This window comes from Cimex lectularius, unplaced genomic scaffold (genome assembly GCF_000648675.2).
Source record: "Cimex lectularius strain Harlan isolate CLEC.00 unplaced genomic scaffold, Clec_2.1 scaffold9, whole genome shotgun sequence".
In the NCBI taxonomy this organism is placed as follows: Eukaryota; Metazoa; Arthropoda; class Insecta; order Hemiptera; family Cimicidae; genus Cimex; species Cimex lectularius.
This window is the reverse complement of record NW_019392733.1, coordinates 1,080,743-1,103,218: the sequence shown is the minus strand read 5'-3', so window position 1 is coordinate 1,103,218 and position 22,476 is coordinate 1,080,743. Positions and strand designations below refer to the sequence as shown.

Genomic DNA, 22,476 nt, shown 5'->3' with positions numbered 1-22,476 from the left:
ACGCATCCAAAATCGTACCACAAAGAACTTGTGGGTGATGAAAAAGCACATAAACTGGCCAGAGGGAGGATCTGCAAGACCATATACCTGAACTATATATGCTTACATTGGATGGCAAAATCAAACACATATTGGATCCATATAGGGCAAAAGCTGGTCAAACTTTACAGATCAGGTATAGCAAGCTTATGGTGAAAAGGACCCTCACCAAAACTGGCGAACTCATTGCTATAGTTAGAGAGTAATAGACTGACATCTGAAAAAATAATCTAAATAACCCCTATTTGTACGTTATGCAATAAGGAGGAGGAAACAACTACCAATGTTATCTTCAAATGCGAACCTAGGGTACCAAGAAAACCCGGGAAAAAGAATTGTAGCAATGACAGTCACTGACCTAATACTTCTTAAAAGGATCAAGTCGATTGAACTGAACTAGGAAAACTATAAAAGCCAAAGCGCTGCTGAGCTTGGGACCTTGTTATTCCTTATTGTTGTATGTTATACCTTTGGATCCCTCTCCTCATATTCATTCTGAAGACCATCGGGTTTCTAGTTCGTCCATGAACGTTCCATTCCTTGCAGAACCCATTGAAAGTTGTCTTCTGCTGTTTCAACGATCAGTAGACACGGCTTCTATCAAAACTTCACTTTCGAGGTTCCTAAGTTAGCCAGAACAAACTCTACCTTTTAAGGTTCATGTATCCTGGGGATGCTTCATCGAGGAACCCGGAAAAGTTCAATAAGCTGGAAAGCTGCTTGTTGATGATTAAAGGAGAAAAAGGGAAACAAAATCACCATTCATTTTGTGTAAGATATCATATAATGTAATCATAGCATTGTTTCTTATGTAATCATAACAACGTGTAGTTCAAATGACATGGATTTAAAACCTAATTTCAGTTTCCAATAGTTTGATCGTTTCCCATCATTTTAGTCCGCCTATCTTCGCTCTTTCGGTCTATTAAGCGTGTTTCGGCTTTTCGCCATTTTCAGTACTTCGTCGGAGGTAACAAAAGCATCTGACGAGCCAAAACACCGAGAATAGGCGGACCAAAATGATCGGTAACGACCAAACCGCAGGTTCATCACCCCGAAGACTCTATAAAATAATATTATAATTTTGTCGCCACTTGTGTCACATTACTAGATATTCTAGAATTACTTCACAAAAGTATGTGGTACAACGTTAGGGTTATAAACCGGGAGTATCAAGTCGCCGATCCATTTCTGAGGGGAACCTCGGTACCCGAGTAGCGTCAGAATCTCTGCTAGTAGATCCCGCCTCATGGGTTCGATTCCCACCGTCGTCTCTGTACTTTTTTCTGTTGCCTAAGGGGACCGGTGGCCGTAATGAAAATGGACACGGAACTCATCAAAGGAAAGTCTGGGGCGGGATCGGATCTCGGTGATCCTGAATTTGGACCCCGACCCCCTTCGTAAATGGGTTTCTTCGATGAAAGAACACCGACACACCGGGGGCTCAATTCACACGTATAACGAGCTCCAAAAGCTTCCAAAAATTGAGCCAGGAAGGAATACACTAAGCTGTGTGGAGCTGCAGTGTTAAGGGGGAACTCATCCAGTTCTGAAATGTTGGTCAGGGAGTGCAATTCGCTCATTCCGTCCAGTTCTGCGTTGGTTCTTTTATTTTAAAACTTTTATCTTAAACTATATTATGAGACAAACTAAAAATGCAAAACACTTTAATTCCATGAAATGGGGAATACGCTGTTTCATTGATGCCAGTTGATTTTGGTTCTAAAAATCCACCATTAGAAACCAAAATACTTGGATCATACTTGATTCTCAATTAAGCTTGCACAGGTATAAATGCATAACTCGTTCATAATGTTGTGGGCTTTTTCACACCAGATCTTGCCAAACCTGTTGTTGAGACATTTGGCCTCGGCCTACTGTTCACTTGTAATATAATTAGACAAATAATCAATTTTTCTCGTTTCTCCTCACGTTTTTAATGTTGAGAATTTATTCTATCTCATTCATTGTTGAAGATTGGACATTTAGATTTTAATTTATCACTTCATCATTGGGCGCAGGAAACATTAAAATATTAAACTACTGAAACTCTTCATGTGTTCCCTTACAACCCCAGGCGGACCAGTTTTTCCAGATAGGGCCAAAGGAAGTCTGGAAATCGTTATCACTACCTTGTCATTGTCATAGCACAATTTCGCCCCAAGATCGCCTGAATATTTATATGATTATTGTAATTTGTCCCTTCTATAAAATCAATGCTGATTCTGATACTGGAAAGTATCAGAAATCTCTTACATATTGTTTTATACATCAAAAATCATCATACACAAGGAGTAAAAGTGAAATAACTAATTCCTAATAATATAATATAACATAACTTTTTTTATAATAACTTTAATGTCCTCTTTCGCCATTCACTTCAGTGACAACCTCCAGCAGACTGATTTAATCCATGTCGTGCTGATAATAAATTACTTAAGTTAGACTATTAAATTGAATTTAATTACAAAGTATTTTCCATTACATACTAACGACTAATCAGTAAAGGTAATGTGAAAGAAATATATTATTTTAACAGAACGCTTTAGCCCACAATTTTTTCCGTTCGTACTATTGCTTTTTTCCATCAAACTAACCCTTTTTAATTCAAATTAACCTTTTCTGACATCAAATTAACCCTTAACACTTCAAATTCCCCCTTTTCAATTACAAATTAACCCTTTTTAACATCAAAGTAACTATTTTTAATTTAAAACCCCTCTTTTACTTCAAATAATCCTTTGTAACGTCAAATTCCCCTTTTTTAATATCAAATTAACCCTTTTTAGCTTTGAAATAAATTTTTAACTTAAAATAAACTTTTTTAAATTTCAAATAACACTTTTTTTACTTCAAATTAGCCTTTTTAACTTCATATTAATTAATTTCACATCTCTTTTTGTACTTAAAATCAACCCTTCTTAATTCCAAATTAACTCATTTTAATTTCAATTCAACCCTTTTTCATTTAAAATTAACTCATTTTAATTTCAAATAACTTTTTTAAATTTCAAATTAACCCTTTTAAATGTCAAATTATTCTTTTTCAATATCAAATTAACCAGATAATCGGCTTTCATGAACCTGCCCGACGGCAGGTGGTCCGAAAAGGTTCAACAAAGACGTCAGAAATTTGCCATTGTCCTACATGACAGCGATTTAGGATCGGATTTCATATTAAGCTGTCCGACATACGACAATCAATGGCAAACCGAAGCCAACTCTAACATAAAAATTAAAATTGTATTATTAGTCATTTTTAAAACTAACTTAATATAACATTCCACACCTCAAAATCCTCCTTTTTGCTTTTTTATCGCTTTCACAGCCATTTTTAGTCATTTTCAAACCATTTCTCTGGCAAGATGGAAACGAATAAAGCCTACTTTCGCTGTTGTATTTTTCGGAAAGGAAGTGCAATTTTCGCCGGAACCTTTTTAAGTAACAGCGGGTGGGCGTTGTTCGTCAAATACGCAAAATTTTGTCTAGAAAGGCTCAAGAAGGCCAATGACCACTTTGGACCTCACAATCGTAAAACTGCAGAAAGTTAAGAGACCATGGAACTTTTTTTTTAGGGTTTTACAATAGTTCCTGTATGTGTAATCCTTAGACAAATATTAAACCATAATCTTTATATAATCCGCTTTGGTAAAGCCGATATTGCTCATTGACAATGGGTGATCCTAAATGTTACTGCGGAGGATCCAGAAGCTTATATATGTCGAAATATATCTAATTTCACATTATTTCATATTTTAAGTTCGCCTTTTCAACTCATATAACATCGAGTTTGTTTAAAAACCTGCAGTAAATTGTTTGACTATATATGTTCCATTTTTTGTATAAATTGCAACCAGGATATATAAAGAAAAATCGTAATTTTTGGGTGGTACTAGGTCGAAAAATATGAGGTTGATGTTAGAGCCATGTAAGTCCTAGGAGCCGAGAACATTTTTTAAAAGTAATTTTGTTTAATATTGTTTTATCCCTTTATTGTGCAAATATTTCCATGTTTCTTACACAGCGTATACTCATACGACAAAAAGAATCTTATGAACCATGTTCCGACTCTCAACCCTTTCTCATAAATTCAAATTTTTTTCCCCAACTAACTACCGTTTTCGTCATAAATCTACACGTAGCTCTTAACTATGCATTTTTGGAGAAAAACAAAAAGCTTTGAAAACATCTTTAAAATTCCTTTCTTCTGGACCTTTAAATTTAATTTTTAGTACAAAAACACACTAAATATATCAAAAACTCCTAAATTTAAAATTGGTAAAAAACAACTAAATTTGTAACCTTGAAAAAATTCATGGTAAAGCATTGCAAATTATGTAACAACTTCTTCGTTTAATAAGCTTTCTAGCTGTATACCCTTTTCTTCAATTTCATCGCACCCGAAATTAAGCACCTTTTATAGCCGTTCGATGCTAACTTTTATGGCCAACGAAAACATTTTTGCCTTTTCAAGGTATTTTCGTTTTTTTTTAGTGTCCTATTTTTCCACAACTTTTCTGTTTTATTCGGATTCAACGTAATTACAACCCATATATGTATTTAGTAGTCATAATTGACCGTATTAGTTATTTTAATTTCTTATCTTATCTAAAGTTTTGGTTGAGATTAAAAAGCTAATGTCACGAGCGGGATTTGAACCCACAACTTCTTGGTTAGTGCAGCGGCGTATTGAGCCGAAGGTCTTTGGTTCGAATCCCGCTCGTGACACTAGATTTTTCATCTCAACCAAGACCTTAGATAAAAAGTATAATTGATTAAAAGTTATTACAACCCTCGGGGAAACTGGATACTACTTTCAGCCTATATCAACAAAATTCGGTTTTTGTGTCAATATACGTGAGAAAAATAAGTAGGAAATCGACAAAAACACCTCATAAGTTTTGTTTTATATGTCCAATTTTAATTTGTTTACGAAAGCCAGGTTTATTCTATTAATTGTGGCCTGTTCTTGTAATCCGGGAAAATAGACTGGTTATAATATAACCGTAGTTATAAGAAAAGCTGCCATGAGTTTATTCGGTATAATTTTATTTCGTAATATTTTCTAGGGTGTTTAGAAATAGTTGTACGAAACACTGATACGATCTAAAACTTTTCAAAATTTCCATTATCAGATAACAGGGTGTATATTTACCCTTGTATTACATTATATTAAATATGTGCACTTTTTCTTCAAATATTACTGATTACTTATTTATACAGGGTGTCCCAGAAAAAGTGCGAAATTCTTTTTGGCGTGATAGTACACTAAATAGAACTGTTTGGTTTTCAAGTTTTATAGTTTTATCTGCAATAAATTATTGAAGGATTTACAAGCACTGGACATTAAAATTTATTTTCAAAACGATGACCACGATGTTTGACACACATCCGTGCTCTTTTTCCCATTGAACCTACACTTACTCGTCTGGCTAAATGGGTTCTAAGTTTATCAGATGGTTCGAGGTGTCCTTAAATCTTCAGCACGTTCCTACTGAACTGTACACCTACACCCAACAAATGCGTGCCTGGTCTAACCAGCAATATCCTACGTTGATTGGTAGAGGAGGAATCAACCCGTGGCAACCTCGTTCCCCCGATCTTACTGTCATGCATTTCTACGTTTAGGGATTCCTTAAGGAAAAGATGTACAGTTCAGTAGCAAATCCAGTGGTGTTTGAATCCAAAACTGTGGTAGACGTGATATTTGTGTTTTTCTCAAGTAAGGTAACTTTTCCGTGGAAAAACTAACAAAACATCGTAACTCCTCACGGATCGAAGATAAGTACAGGGACTGTACGTTGGAAGTTGTTGCAAATAGGGTGTACTATCACCAAAAATTTCGCACTTTCTCCGAGATACCCAGTATGATCTCAGTTCTGCACACTGATTGATGTACACGTGTACAGTGATGTACCCATCACTTCTCGCAGCCCTCGAGAATCACCAACCCCGTGCGGTGTCATTCCGGGGTCAGACGTCGATCTTATCCGTCCAGCCACCACAGTTGGACTCCAGGGGCTATCGACACCTAGGTCATTTCAGTCTCCAGATCCAAACCCACTCACACTCCCACTCACACTTAAATACATTTTTTTTATTTACATACTAATCACTCAGAATGGAAGTTATGTTCACATTCACGCCAATAAATACATTCACTCTTACTAGGGGACACAAAACTATCAGTACTATATACAGTAAAACAACCCTGTTTTCTACCAAAATTGGAACAGGGGACCCAAATACTTGCTGCCGCATTTCGTACACACACTACGGTACGCTAAACAGTACATATCAGTACTACGTGTTCAAGCACAATTCTCATATCGGGTAGTATTCCTGCACGCTCTTTATATGGAGCCAAAGAATGACACCCTTCAATTAAGTATTAGATATTCCTCCCTCACCTACTATCTTTATCTAACTAATCTAATTAACGGTCGATGGGGTGCGCAATATTCCGCTTTCGTCCCTCTCACACTACACATCAAACCAATAAATACATTCATTCACAACACACACTAGGCTGTTCGCTAAATATCAGTACTGCACACAATAAAACAACCCTGTTTCCTCCAAAAACCGGAATAGGGGACCCAAATACTCGCTCCCGTGCTGACGCACAAATCTTATATTGGGTGGCATTCCTACACGCTCTCTATATGGTGCCAAGCAATGGCGCCCTTCAATAAGTGGGCTCATCGAACAACCTTTCTCTGTGCTGGACATAAGCAATAATAACTAATTATTACTGAAAACTTAATTTATGCTAAAAACTAATATTTTATGTCTCTTTTTTCAGGTATATTTGCTTCATCAGTACTGTAAGTAGTTTTCTAAGTTAAAACGGTTAATTTCAAATTAAAAAAGTTTAATTTAAAATTAAAAAGATTCATATGTAATTTTAAATTAAAATGATTAATTTGAAATTTATTGGGTTGTCCGGAAAATAATGCAGGATTTTGGTATTAAACAAAAAAAAAGAAACTAGTTACTTTAAAGCAATGTNAATGAGTAATCCTGTAAACGTAAACAGAATATTTTATATAGATTTTTTTTAATGAAAACTTAAAATCCTGCATTATTTTCCGGACAACCCGATAACAAAAATTAATTTGAAGTTTAATAAAAATTAATTTGAAGTTTAATAAAAATTAATTTGAAGTTTAATAAAAATTAATTTGAAATTTAAAAAATTTAATTTGAAATTAAAATGATTAATTTGAACTTAAGAAAGTTTAATTTGAAATTAGTAAGGGTTAATTAGGCTAGAGGAGGATCTGCAAACCCATATAATGTAAACTGGTATAACAAAAACAAACACATCACAGAATAGATCCAAAAAAAGACAAAAGAGAAGTGAATAAACTCTAGGGGAGATAGTAACGTAAATAAGCTTTTGTTACAACAACCCTCACCAAGACTGTAAAACTCACCGCAACAGCAAGAGAGGGCTAAATTCAAACGAGTGATAGTACTATATACCAACAATGCCAACAATGAGAAGACAACACAGTACTATATACCGGTCACTGGCATCTGGGAAAACGTCAGCATAACCCCGGTATATCCATAAATGACTCCTTTGTAGGTTATGCAATGAGGAGGAAGAAACTGCCACCCTTGTCATTTTCGGATGTGAAGCAGTCGCTCGATGGAGACATAACTTGAGATACAATGAAAACCCAGGGAATGGATTTGCAGCAACGACAGTCAATTACAAAGTACTCCTTTGGAGAAGACCGAGTCAATTGCACTGAACAAGGGAATTAGAAAAGTACAATACGCCGGAAGGCTGTTAGGAAAAAAACCGACTTCCCAGTATCCATCATCATCATCGTTACATTCCACCCCCTTTTTTTCCAAACCCGTGGTGCTATTTAAAAAGAAAAATCAATGATAAGATGTTATCAGAGAGTTTAGTATGCGCGGAGTTGTCACACAAATGTATTACTGGAATAATTAAATATGTTAAATAACACTGAACTACGCATTGTTTATGAAATCACGTTGCCACTTTCTTTTCAGACGCCTTGAAAGAAAGGTTTGTTGTTCTAAATCACCTGTGGGTAGAAAGGGTAGGATGGAATTTTAACTACGGGTTTGCACGACCAAACGGATATGAGCGATGCAGTTTGGATTACGAGGATTGCATCTTTTGGGTAACAACTACTGTTTTAAAGTACGTAAGTCATTCAGGAAAAGAAAAGGCAGTGGATATCACTTATTTGTATTTGGATGGCTTAAATTTGTTATCCATTTCTTCTTCTACCTTTCTTAATCTGTAAAACCGTCTTATAACTATCAATGAGAAATGGCAGGACGGTTATTTCGTTATGAAATCCAATGAAATAGAAGAGAATAGAAAAATTCTGTCAAAAGGATGCAAGATGCTCGGGGTGTTTAATATACTGCACCCTTTGAGGGCTACATCTAAGTTCTTACATATAGGACATAGGTAAGTCCTAGTTCATCAAGTAATTTGAGTGAATGATTGAATTTTCGTCGGTTACGTTATTTACATCCCAAAGTAAGGGCAAGTGCAACGCCACAGTTTGTAGTAGCGGTGGTGTCTCCTCTGCTTCCTTGCCGAACCTCACCGCGGTCGATAATTTACTAAGATAACAGTACAGTCCGCAGTGCCCTGTTAAGAATTCCATTGAGTGATTTCAACTGCTTCCTCTCTTTCATGAAGACCTTCTCGAGACCTAAAAGCGTTATAGCAGCCCCTTTCCTTTCAAGAACGGCCATTTTGTCGTTTTTCTCTACTCCTATATATCCAGGGAACCAGCATAGACTTATTTTACCTACCTAACTAATTTAATTTAGTTTTGTAATTCAGAACAATATTTTGAGCTAACAAAGTTTGAGCTCAGTGCTCTGATGACTCCTGGATATTGACGTATGTCCTTGATTTTTCCCTTTATTCAGGCTGAACTGAGTAACTACTCTAACTACTGTACTTTCCCATGAGTTCTGTACAATCGGTTCCAGAGCCGAACACTCCCTCGTGTACCTTTTGCGTTCTAGATCCATCATTGTGCCAACAGACGGTACTCCGCGAGAGAGGCTTTCCCTTTTGTCCACTCTTTTTTGTTACCTAGGCCTGATCGGAAATTTTGTTTGAATTGAAAAAATCGGAAAGGATAAAGAAAAAAGTGGACTGTAGGTACTTAGTGCAGATGGGTGAAACGATGACCTCCGACTGAACTCGTACAGCATGTTCAATGTAAGCCAAATATAGCAGAGCTTTTTCCAATGAGTGTGTATCTGTTGAACAATGTAAAAGATCTGCAAGAAATGGAAGTATTTCCGTAATCTGTACTGGGCCATTTATTGGGCCCGTCTTCACTCGCGAGTTTGTCGAACTGCTCAAACGCGTTTCAGCATTGCGACATCTTCAGTGAGAAACAGCATGAGTTCACCGACTCGCAGAACACCCATCATCAATTCTAGTATTTTAGGAGAATATCAAACTCAAAGATGATGTCCTGTGCACATTATGTTTTGAGGTGTTCTGTTGTACTGATCTCGTATCGATATGCATGGCTAATGCAAGATTAACGATTTTTCACTAAGTTACTGAGTTAGATCAGTTGAGAGAGAAACTATAAGTTTCTTGTTCTGTTTTAGCAACGTTCCTTTCATAATTTTTGTTTAGTTCGATCTCATGTCAATAATATTTTTGTTAGGTTGTTAATTACCAAATGACGTCGAAATGGGCGTGGCTAAGATGATCGAATGGAGTGATAGGGCATGGTCAAAGTTGGAAAATTATGTTCCTTTCTTTTCTAACATTCCGATTATTAACCATTAAAAACCCTTTTTATAAAGATAGTAAGAACTTACTGCGAGTAGGAACTAAATTTTTAAAAAGGATTGAACACACTCACTCCATCATTCATCATTTCTATTAAAAACCCTTACTTGCATCGAAAAGTTGGCTTGAGCTTAAATTTTAAGAGGACCCAATTTTAAGACCAAATTTTAAGAGGACAATTGAGGACCCACGATGTGTCATGACATCTAGTCTAATTACTGCCCTGCTTTTTCACCTTTTCTGTTTTGCTTCTGATATAACAGCAAACGTTGGCCATTAGTGGACGAAGAAGCCAAACTACTAAAGAATGTCTATTGTCAGCAACAATGATAAACAAATAAGTAAAGGTTTTTATACGATCGGTCCGTGGTTATGCGTTGATCTTCCAATAAAACATTCTTATAAAGTATTGTACTAAACATACAAATATTATTAAAAGTTCTTTGACAGACATTCACTAAGGTTGTGGAACAATTTGACGGTATTCTGTAAGTGATTAGAGCATATTTAATCTGAATGACGTACGTAGCACATAAGTGTGAACAAATGGTGTTCACACTTTTTTTTCTTGACGGCAACGACTTGTCCTACTTTGCATTTTTACCTGGATTTTTCTTTCACATCTGTAGTCCAGGGCTTAGTAGCCACTTTATGGACTATCTAATATCTTAATGGATTGTTTTCGTTGGGCACATCGGAAGAAGTTTCTTCTTCAGTAAAATACTGTAACAACCAATAGTGTACACAGATAAAACAATACAAATAAAGGAACTACAGAAACAAGAGAGTGGAGACCATATTATGGTGCATATTATTTGTATGAAAAGTGCACTTAGTTGACATAGATAGACAAGCACTAAGTTTATGCACTTAGTTTGTGTCGTAGTCTTCAACGGACGGGAAATCTCAGGGCCATTGCCTCTTTAACCCTTTATAGGGTTTAATGGGATTCAGTGAGATGAAATTGGAGTGAAGAAATAGGAGGGTTTTGTGGAATTGACGTACTTGGTCAGGATTTGTCATAAACAAAGGGTATATTTCGGTCATTGGATGTCTAGAAAGGCCCATTTTTTTAGGATGTCTTGGCGGTTTGAAATGGTTGAATATTGAAACTTTCGGCCAAGCCCCAAAGTTTCAATCTATAAGACCAAGTAGGTTCAGTATAGTTTTGAGCAAAAACAGGATGCCAGAGGCGGTCGTGGCGAAGAAATGTTGCCCAGGAGTACTGTTAAGATCTGACATCCACAAGGGATAAAACCTGATATGTTAGCAGCTACAAAAACCAAACCCCTGACCTGGAATGATATTCTGAGAATTGAGGATAGGAAAGATATATTTTGCATTCACATTCTTACAAGAGGAACCCTTCAAACCATTAACTATAATAAAAAATTAAATAGTTGACCTGTCTGAATGTCCTTACCAATTCACGGAAATACATACGTTCGTAATAGCGAAATAGATAAAAGCTAAATTGAGGGGTTATATACGACTACATGCGTTTATCGATTTTAGATCTACAACGAGCTTATCTCTATAATCAGTGGTGTGGAAGCAAAAGGATCTAACCTAACTGCAATTCTTTGACAGGTCTGCGAAACCTCGATAACCATCCATACCCGCTTCAGGCCCGTCCATATGCACTTAGCTATTCACGTAAATAAATACATTCGTACTAGTAAAAGAGATAAAAACCACATGTGTGATATCCAACGAATTCATCTTTTTAATCACTGTTGTGCTATAATATTTTCGAAATATCTTTCGACTAAACCGAGTTCTGTACGGTGCTCTTTTAGAATATGCTTAGTGGAAAAGCCTCTCCAGCTTAGAGGGCGGTTATTGGGTCTCGTTCCTATTGGATTTTTAACCACCAATAGTTCCAAAATGTCTGGATATCGTTGAAATTTTGACATTAATAAAATCAACTTTCTGAAAAAAAGAAAAAAGCCGAAAAACTACAATGATAAATAAGCATTTAAGCAAGAAGTAAAACAGTTCTGGTTTATTGAAAAATGAATGTATAGATTGCCACAAGTTTTTTCTTTTTAGGAGTATTTTTGGTTAAACCCGCCACTGTTGATGGCGAGAAGCAGAAACGCGTCATACCAAAACATCGAGAATAGGAATACCAAAATGACCAGAAACCATCAACTACACGTTACCAATTGCGGTTTGGGGTGTGCTAGGCCAACATACCTGACCATTAAGTCTAAATTTTTACTAGATTATTTTTTCTAAATTAAAAAAATTGCCAGTTCGCCTATGATTATCAGGTTCTCCACTGCATCATAAGTAGTACATCACTCTCCATCGAGCTTTCTTTTGTAGGACTTGAAGAAATTCTTTTCCTTTCAAGTTTCGACTTACATTCTCATAACTATTTCCATTAATTTATTGTACCTTTCGCTCATGAATGAGAACCTGCGAGGCTGTTCAGTTTAATTATCGTGTGAAAGTTAAATAACAGCATTTTGTTGCAGTGCTTGAACTGCGAACCCGTTTTTCATAAAAATTCTTTCTCATATAACTCGGAAAATTTAATAACTGTGCTCTTTATCGTGCTTTGTAGCATTTGTAGCTCGATTTTGTTAAGCACAGCGCCAATTTTAACGCAAAGTTTCTGGTATTTTAGGACATCGTAATTTTAAAACTGGAAGGGCATCAATTCCCCTTGTAAAGTCGTAAGTCCATTTTCCATTCGTCGGATCGTATCTAATTGTTAGCGCATGTTAATTTTTCGGCGATTTTCACAAAACGACCCTGGTACGGAATGTTAGCCGGCCACGTCCGTCAAGAGAAACTTGCCTACGTGACAGTGACCACACAGCCCCCCCGCCGGTGTCTTCTGTGGTGTAACGCTTTTGATTGACGTGTCTCCAGAAGGTTGCGGTCGTCCTTTTAAATTTCAAAGAGGCCCCTCTGCCAGAAAGTAACTCAAAGGGACTTAAAATATTAGTATTGAGAAATATTAATAACGTATTGCTTTTATTTACCCTCCATTCTCTCTTGGACACCTTTTATGTTTTTTTTTATTTTCTCATGAGAGTGGGAAGAAGATTATATGGAAAATCAATTAAAAACAACAAGATGTATTAAACGCATGCACAAATTAGATTAAAAAGATGCAATCTAAGAGAAAACTGATTTCCCAGAATCAATTTTGAAAAATGGTGTTCTGTTGGAGAACAGACAGTAAGTAGCGACGACGAAAAGCTGTGGATTTGTATTAGGAAGAAGACCAGAAGGGCAGAAATGAGTGTTGCAAGTGTATATAGAATATTTAAATGTTAATGCATTATAAATATAGGAATAGGAATGGGAGGAATTTGTTTAATAGAGGAAGTAGCCAAGAAAGTATGGCCTACGATAAGAGGGGTACGTCATTTCAAATCACAATATGCATTAGACACATGAGATCTATTAGCGGAGCTAAACATGCACTGAAGAAAGTAGTTCATAACACTATCTTCCGTCAGTACCTATATCACACCGGTGAGTCCTAGCTCATCACGAAATTTGATTAGTAGGCCTGGTTTGATATCCTTCTATGAGGACGTTGTACATCCCAAAACACTCCCTCCTGCAGGCAAATTTCGCGACATTCTATTTTTAGTAGAGTTGGTGTCTCCTCTGCTTTTTTGCAGTGTGTGCACTGTGTTGGGTTCAGATGCCCATTCAGTTTGCAGTGTCTTGTCAGGATTCAGAGTTTTTTTCTGCTTCCTTTGATAGATTCTATTGTTTCTTTCCTTTCAAAATTTGCTAGAAAGTTCTTGGATTGTTTATGCCCAGTGAGTGAATTCCACTGTTTCCACATTTTCATTTTGAATTTGTGCCTACTCATTGATAGGGTGAATCCCTATGCCACAGAAGGGTGTTCAGGGCCTATCAGCGGTTTGTCAGCCCTTTCCTTGCATGGCACCTGCTCTCTCATTGCCCTTTGCTCCCACATGTCCTGGGACCAGCAGAGGATGACTGTTTTGTATACCTAATTTGTTTAGATTAATTTTTCAATTCAGCACCATCATGGTGCTCATGAAGTTGGAGCTTAGTGCTTTGATGGCTGCTTGGCTATCTGATATGACAGACATTCTTGTTTTTGTACCTTTTGTGCAGATAGACTGGGCACATCACTCAACTGCATGGAGCTCTTTAAGGAATTATAAATTTATATGATAGTGTTTTTTTTTCACTTTGTACATTTAAAAAGAAAATGATATTCTATTACTAATATGAGTCTTTAGCTTAAAAGAGAAAATTGGGAGGGAAATTTATGACAAGCAATATGTGTTAAAAAAATTTAAATCAATTAAATAAACAAAAACATTAGAAACATGTTGATGGATCAAGATATAATTTATGCCATAAATCCCTAATCGACCATATTAATTACTTCAATTATTTACTCTTTTTATCTCGGTTAGGATGAAAAAGTTAGTATCATGAGCAGGATACAAACCCACAACCTTCGCTCAGTACACCACTGCTGTAACCACTTGAGCTATCGTGACTTTGATCCACTCGGACATCAACTCCCTGAATCCCACCCTGTGACAGTAACTTTTTCATCTCAACCAAGACCTTAGATAAAAAGAATAATTAATTGAAATATTTAATATGGTCAATTAAGGCCGCTAAACACATATGGATTAATATAATAATTAAAGAAGTAATCATTTCGTTAACAGCTTCCCATGGCCACTTCTTAATCGTTGAGAATCGAATCCTGATTGTATGATTTTGAAAAATGGCAAAAAGAAGGAAAAATTCGAAAGGTTGTAGGTTGAGATGAGGAGTTGGTGTCCGAGTGGATCGAAGTCATGATAGCTCAAGTGGTCAGAGCAACGGCGGCATATTGAGGTATCTTATGAATTGAAATTTCTTATCCTATTTCAGGGGCCGTGGAATCAACGTGTATCCCCAGAAGATGCCTGAAGTTCCTTTCGAACCTTTAGTTGTTCATTGTTATTGGAGCCTGTCCCTGCATTAGCCTATGAATTGGGTTCTGGCCTCTTCCTGGATAAAGATCTATAATGGTATAGATTCAGAACTACTTCCAGGGCCACGGTGGGGGCTGTTCTCATTGTCCCAGAATCATAAGTTAATGGATATTTGAATGGGGAAAGGTGAAATCATAATTATGTTACAACTATCTCTTCTGGTACAAAATGCATTCCAAACCCCAATAATTTGCCTTTTTAAGTTTTATCTATAATAATTTTAAAAACTTTTAAACAGACCAAATTTATTTGTTATATTTGTTACAAAAAATCAAACTTATTTAAGATTTTTTTAAAAATATTTTGTTTTCTGTACTTTTTTTGGAAAAACAGATTTATGGATTTACTGACCAAAACACACAACCTCTAGTTTTAAAATGAATATTGGAATTATTATAATCAAATAATTAAAGCCTGGATATTATATCCCTAACCATCCCTAATAATTACTATTTAAATCAACTCAAATTTGTAAAAGTTTATATATATTTGTTATTTTTTCATGTTATTGACCCAATTAAGAAATTTACTTTAATTTTAAAAAATCGTTAAAACTTTAAATGAGTTTTCTGATCCTATAACTAACAACATTGTGTTAACACATACTCTTAATTCCTTTGTGTCCTGGCAGTTGTGTTTCCCCAGGTTTTGGAGATTTTGGATGTATTCACCGACTAATTTTGATGTTATTTTTTTACATGCTAATGCTTTAATAGCTACTTGGCTCTCCGGTCTTATGAGATTTTTTTGCCAATGTAACCTCTTTTAAGGATTTAAAATTTTCTAGGGCACAAGCATTGATGGCATGTAATTCTGTTTGAAAGACCAAAGTGTACCTCCCTAACACCCGATCCAGTTCCTTTGTTTGTTTTGAGCGATCTGTATTCATATCATTATATCTGATGCTCTCCTGAATTGTTCCTCTCCTTTACAATCTGTTGAGACTTTATAGGATGTTGTAAAAGATGTTTCCGGGATCCTATAGCCAGTTCCCATTTCTAAGAGTGTCAGATTTTATTAATTTTGGTTGTGTGCCCGAATTGTTTAGTTACCATCCAATTTGATTGTTTTTGGAGCCTAAATGAGCTTTTCTTAGCTTCCCCTTATAGGAATGTTTCCACTTTTTGTTGAGCTTTGGCCCACCAGATTAGTGATTCATAGGTTATTTCGCCGTGTATAGCCAATGGGCCATTCTGGTTTGATTCCCCAAGATGGTATGGTATGGTATGGTATGGTATGGTGGAAGGGATGCCGGGAAGCGGGGCTTGTGTTCCCCAGGCACTGCAGCCTTCTGGCTTATTGTACGTTCCCAGTTCCCTAGTTTAGTCAATAGACTCAATCCTTCTTCTCAGAAGTATCAGGTCATTGACTGTTATTGCTGCAATTTGGTTCCCTGAGTCTTTTTCGTACGTTAGGTTAAACCTCCATTGAGCTGTTGCTTCGCATTCGAAGATGATATGAGTGGCTGTTTCCTCCTCCTCATTACATAATCTGCAAATGGGGTCATCGCTGTATATACCCATATTGTGTAGATATTTTTTCAGATACCAGTGACCGGTTAGTAGTCCCACCACTCCTCTGAGTTTCTCCTCTCCAATTGCAGCAGTGTTTTTGCCAATTTTGGTGAGGGTTGTTTCAGCATAAGTTTACTATGTCTAGTCCCCAAGATTTGCCTTTCTTCTTGCAGTCATTAGCTTTATGGTCTTTGATGGGTTGAGAATTGTTCCTTATATCCAGGTTGGTAGTCATTTTGAATTAGCTACTGTGTTTTAGCTCAATTCTCATATCGGGTAGTATTCCTTCGAACCCTATATAGAGCCATAGAATTGTACACTTTAGTTGGGACACATTAAGCACCCTTTCCCTACATGAAACATACATGGGTTTTGGTCCAAAAGTATGTGTCCATGTATCAACTTCACACGGCCTATTCTTAATCGGCTGAAGATGACCCTTCAGGTCCTCTACAAGTCAGGTCCTCTGACAGCAACCTATTGATAGTGCTCTTGATAGCTTCTCTGCCGATCCGCCCCACTGACACTGCCATTTTCTTTTCATCATGTTTTTCATTAAATTTTTAGCATCAGTATCATGGTGGTTAAGGGTGTTGGGATGTCCTGGCCTTAACCGCCTCGTCCACATTTTTGTTAATTTTTTTTTTTTAACTGGGACTTCCGAGATCTAGGTCATTTCAGCCCCCAACTAATTCTATATTCTATTTACACTTTCAAACATTACATTCATACCAATAAATAGATTCATACACATAAATACATCCATACAGTACACTCATTCCGTTTGGTCGGTGGAGAACTTGATATTCCTCCACCGACCTATACTCAAACTAATCTAGATTGGGGTCGATGGAGTACTTTTATAAATATTCCGCCATCGACCCCGAACACCACTCATCCGCTCTCAACATTCGAGGGGCGATGATGAAGTTATATTTCACCCTCGCCCCTCACCATTCACGCTAATAAATACATGCACTCAGACAAAATATATATACACACAACACATAAGACATTATATACAATAAAAAAACCAATTTCCCCTAAAAAGCGGAACAGGGGACCCAGAAACCCACTGCAGTGCTCAAGTACTATCTTCAGATTGGATGGCATGCCTACACGCTTCCTGTGGGGAGCCAAGGCATGACATTTTCCAGTATGTGGGAATGTTAAATTGCTGACCTATGTATCCGAGTACCCAGACAGCAACCTCCATTTTGCCAAAACCCTTCAGCTTCTTGTTGCTGCATATTTTACTTTCTGACATTTATCTTCATAAAAACAAGTTGATTATTGATCTCATTAGAAAAAATTATTTATTTTTTAATGAATGAATTTTATGAGACATGAAGATTGGTTGTTTGTTTTCTTTTAGTTTTTTAATACTGTATATAAATATTGCAATATACAATCAGAATTGATTTTGAACTTTTTCTTCGGTTTGATAGTTTCAATTGTTAAATATATACTCATTTATATCGACTATGTTTGCTGTTACTATACTTTTTTATGTAATTATGTTATAACGAGGAATATAGTATTTTTCGACACCTGTAAAATGTTCAAAAAATGGGCAAAAACAGTTAAATCTAAATACATTTAAAACAACTGTAGTTTAAATTTCTGTTATTATTTTGATTGTTCATTTGGTTGGCATTTGACATAAAATACTTAAATTGTGAAATACCATTGTATTTCTCACCCTCCTTTTAATTTAATATCTTAACTGTATTTCCGTTATATATATTTTTTTTTAAGAACTTTTTTTAAGAGTTTTTTAAGTTTTTTTTTTACTTTTAAGACTGAAAATTATACTCATTCTCCATCTATTCTGTGTATTGTTCCTAAACATTAAATAAATAAAAAAATTATAAATAATATAAATTATATTATTAGTATATAGTATTATAAATTATTAAAAAATACACATAAATAAATTAGGCTTAAAATATTTTTCTCCATCAGGCTAAGAAAACAACATATTTTAGTTACAGCTTGGTACAACAGATGGCGGTAGAAATACCCTGGTACTTGACTGGTACATTATGTACATATTTTCTTATGAAATTATTTGATCTAAATAAAGACAATTTGTTGTTCTCCATTTTTTTTTTTTTTTTAATATTTGGGCACCGCGGTAGCCTAGTGGTTAGCATGAGAGACTCTCACGCCGCGGTCGTGGGTTCGATTCCCACCGTCTCCTCTGGCCCTTTTTTCCCGATAACCCCCAATTTGAACACACAAGAATTCCGTACCATGGCTAATATGCAAGATCATAAGGCCAAAAAAAAAAAAATATATATAATATTTGGGCAACCATTCTTTGCTAATAGAAAGCTAATAGTGCATTAACCATTGTATTAATACAAATAAAAATTATTATTTTATCATTGGCAGTCCTTACACATTTATAGTAAACCAATTAATTATTCCTGTATTATTATTCGCTCTCTCATATTAAACAGAAATTGTACATATTTATACATTTTATTATTTTAATTATTTCCAGAGATAAATGGTAATTTTCTCATAATTTTTGTTGATGTGTGTTATTTGATATTTGTTATATTGAAGCAGAAGTAAAGAGCAGTAGCAATTTATCTCAAAGAAATAATAATATAGAAAATATCAGTACAATTGAAAGCACTTAATAGAGTCTAGTTTTTGTTAACAATATTAAAAAATTGTCCAAAACCATTGATGAATTTATTATAATAAATAAATACCTAAAGGAATCTTTCCTTGCCAATTCCAAAGTTTACTAAAGTTTTGACTTAAAAGGAAAACTTCCATTTGATGCATTAGTCTGCAATTTAAATAAGAATTCAGAATTCTGCCCCAGTTTGACTTAATGATTTTAGGGTTTTGTTTGTAAATCAGATATTGTTAATCCCGGATTTTTGTAATACACTAAAAATAGTTTTGTAGTTTAGTCATACCCAATCCTGGTATGCAAGAAAGTACCCATACTGTTGCCAATAGTTTGCTTGGATTAGGTACTTTGTGTGTAAGTAAAAGAGATATTTTCAGAATCATTTTTATCATCCTGGACTACTAGAAAGATAGAAGAAAATTAAACTGCAGGTACTTTACCTTTCAGTCTTCAACATAATAATTCAGTAAATTATTTTGATCATTTTTGACCATACTGGTGTGCTGGAAAACTCAAAAATGATCGAACTACACGTGGATCACATTGCAGACCTAGGCAAAGTATTTCAAAAAAGTAGTTTGATCATCCTGATGTTCCAGAAAGCTAAGAAATGTTTACAGGTGCTTTGAATTACAAACCTCGAGAAAGTATTTCAATAAAATCATTTGATCATTTTTGTTCATCCTGATGAACCGGAAAGCTAAGAAATGATTACTACATGAGCATCAAATTGCAGACCTCAATAAAATTAGTTATTCAGATATCGTGAGATGCGGTCGGGTGTGATGTAGGTTTCAGAAAAACATTTTCTTTATCGTGCCAACGTTTCGATCTTTTATTGAGATCATCTCAATAAAAGATCGAAACGTTGGCACGATAAAGAAAATGTTTTTCTGAAACCTACATCACACCCGACCGCATCTCACGATATCTGAATAACTATCGATTAACGGTCACTAATCTCTACACACCTCAATAAAATATTCAATGAAACCATCTGATCATTTTTGATCATCCTGATGATCCGGAAAGCTAAGAAATGTTCACATATGCATTGAATGCAAACCTCGATAAAATATTTCAAAAAAATCATTTGATCATTTTTGATCAACCTGATGAACTGGAAAGCTAAGACAGGTTTACAGGTGCTTTGCATTATAAACGTCGAGAAAGTATTTCAATAAAGTTAGTTTGAACGTTTTCGATCATCCTGATAACTGGAAAGCTAAGAAATGTTTACAGGTGCTTTGAATTACAAACCTCGAGAAAGTATTTCAATAAAGTAGTTTGAACATTCTTGATCATCCTGATGAACCGGAATCTAAGAAATGATGACTACAGGAACATAAAATTGCAAACATCAATAAAATATTTCAATAAAGTAGTTTGATCATTTTTGATCATTCTAGTGTACCAGAAAATTCAGAAATGATTAAACTACAGGTGGATCACATTGCAGACAGATAAAATATTCAATGAAACCATATGATCATTTTTGATTATCCTGATGAACCGGAAAGCTAAGAAATGTGCTTTGAATTGCAAACCTCGATAAATTTCAATAATATCGTTTGAGCTTTTTGATCATCCTATAAACCGGAAATCTAAGAAATTTTCACATGAGCATCAAATTGCAAACCTCGATAAAATATTTCAAAAAAATTATTTGATCATCCTGATGAACCGGAAAGCTAAGAAATTTTCACAGGTGCTTTGAAATGCAAACCTCAATAAAATATTTCAATAAAGTAGTTTTATCTTTCTTAATCATCCTGGACTACCCAAAAATACAGAAGACAATTAAACTGTGGATTCTTCATCTAGCAGACTTCAACATAATATTTCATGAAAGTAGTTTTAAATACAGAAATAGTACAGGATGCCATTCTATTTAAATTTTGCAATAGGTAATGATAAATCACGATTAGGGATAATCAAAATATTATATGAAAACGAACGGATTTATGTAATTAATATGGTTTACAAAATTAATAGAAATGGTTTGTAGTTGCACTTTGTGGTGGTCGATTAATGCATTGATTATTTGAATATGGTCTTTCTAAAAATAGGAAAATGTTAATTGCATTTTCTATGTGGTACATGACGATTAGTTTTTCACGTAAATAAACAATAAACAATAGCAACTTTTTTCGCTTGACAACAATCAATGGCTTTGGATGTCCACATGGTCCCCGCTTTGGAAAGGACATTAATAGATTTCAAGGACTAGTGTAATTAGCCACATTATTTAATTACCTTTCCAGAGGTAATAGCTTTTTGTACAATTCGCTTTTAACTTTTAGCCTGGGAAAATGATTCCGCCCATTCACACCGATGTAGAAAGGCAAGGCCGACGGCCGTCCTGAAATGACAATTTTTAGTCGCGATTTATGTAATGTGTTTTATGTCCAACATAAGCCCTTTATTTTTAAGTGATCGATGTTTAATCGATAAAGATTTGCGATGGGGTTCTAGCCTGTAACCGACACACAAAAACAAAAAGACGGGTATCTAACAGACGACATATGGATTAGATCTATGGGGCACCGCCAGTCCTTTCAATCCAGAGTCCTCAGAACCATTGCCAGCACCACCTTTCATAATCACTTTCAAATACCCTTCGTAAATACTACCGATCTATGTCCAGCCCATCCCTACAACCCAGTCAGGCGACTGAAGTCGATATCGCCCCGAGACCTCGTAGCCCATAGCATGTAATTATTAAGAAAGGAGACGCAATGGTCGCAGTATCTCATCAGAATGGCCAGAAAAGCGTCTGCACGACCATATACAGGGCCCTGAACCAGTACTTTAGATAACAAAGACAGGCTTCTCGATCTCAGAATGGGCCCACACAAAACAAAAGTACGAAAAAGACGAACTCCAGAGGCAACAGGCGCTGTGAGATTATGATTAAAGAACCCTCACCAAAACTGACAAACTCATTGCAAGGAAGGGGGTGTTGGGACTATATGCCGGTCACTGAGAAAATTTACCCAATTTGAGTATACTCAATGAAGACTACATAGGTTATGCCAGGAGGAAAAAATTGTCACCCGTGTTATCTTCGAATGCGAATCTAGGGTTTTTCAACGATCAACAGACACCGCTTCCATCAAAACTTCATTTTCAAGGTCCTAGGTTAACCAGATTACGTTTTAAGGTTGATGTAACCTGGGGATGTTTGATCAAGAATACACGGGAAAAATTGCAGCAATGACCTAATTCTTAAAATTCTTAATAATCAATTGAACTGATCTAAGAAACAAGTACAGAAGCTAGAAGGCTTCAGTGCTGGAAATACCCTCGTTTACTAGTATTTCTTCTCGTCATCATCATTCACCAGCTCATCAGGCATGTTCCAGCTCTTCGCAGGACCCGTTGAAAGATGTCGTTGCTATTGCAACGACCAACCTTAACAGCTTCGCTTTCAGCGTTTTTTTTCTC

General features: G+C 35.7%; 1 protein-coding gene and 1 long non-coding RNA gene across 2 annotated transcripts in view; both read left to right on the top strand.

The window, feature by feature from the left end:
- LOC106665347 (flotillin-2) overlaps positions 1–22,476 on the top strand; it is a 176,306-nt gene that overhangs the window by 95,875 nt on the left and 57,955 nt on the right. The window lies entirely within an intron of this gene.
- LOC112126918 overlaps positions 1–22,476 on the top strand; it is an 86,968-nt gene that overhangs the window by 57,840 nt on the left and 6,652 nt on the right. The window contains exon 3 of the long non-coding RNA XR_002910306.1: positions 6,845–6,866. This is a non-coding gene — a long non-coding RNA (uncharacterized LOC112126918). The remainder of the gene's footprint in view (positions 1–6,844; positions 6,867–22,476) is intronic.